Raw genomic sequence first — 775 nt, forward strand, 5'->3', positions numbered from 1 at the left:
AGATCAAGTCATCTGCAAAGAGGGAGAGTTTTATTTCTTCTTTCCCTATTTGGATCCACTTTATGTCTGCATCTTGTTTTATTGCTGTAGCTAGGCATTCTTATGGTAGATTGAAGAGACGTGGAGAGAGTGGGCATCCTTGTCTTGTTCCTGAGTTAAGAGGAAATGGCTTTAGTTTTTCACCATTGAGTAAAATGCTGGCTGTAGGTTTGTCATGTACAGCCTTTATTGTATTGATGAATGTTCCATGGATTCCTAATTTTTCCAAAACCTTCATCATGAAGGGGTGTTGGATCTTGTCGAATGCTTTTTCTGCATCTATTGGGATAACCATGTGTTTCTCATTCTTGCTCCTGTTGATGTGATTAATAATATTAATTGATTTGCGTATATTGAACCAGCTTTGCATCCCTGAAATGAATCCTGTTTCATCGTGGTGTATGATTTTTTGGATAAATTGTTGAAGTCAATTGGCCAAAATTTTGTTGAGAAGTTTTGCATCAATGTTCATCAAAGAAATGGGTCTATAGTTCTCTTTCTTTGATGAGTCCCTGCCTGGTTTTGGGATGAGGTTTATGATGGCTTCATAGAATGTGTTGGGTAGTGAGCTTTCTCTTATAATTTCATTGAAGAGTTGGAGGAGTATTGGTGTGAGCTCTGCTTTGAAGGCCTTGTAAAATTCCGCTGTAAAACCAACTGGTCCTGGACTTTTCTTAGCTGGGAAGTCTATTATTGCTGTTTCTATTTCAGTGCTTGATATGGGCCTGTTAAGATA

Source organism: Dipodomys merriami, unplaced genomic scaffold (genome assembly GCF_024711535.1).
Source record: "Dipodomys merriami isolate MVZ:Mamm:240054 unplaced genomic scaffold, mDipMer1.0.p SCAF_1558, whole genome shotgun sequence".
Lineage (NCBI taxonomy): Eukaryota > Metazoa > Chordata > Mammalia > Rodentia > Heteromyidae > Dipodomys > Dipodomys merriami.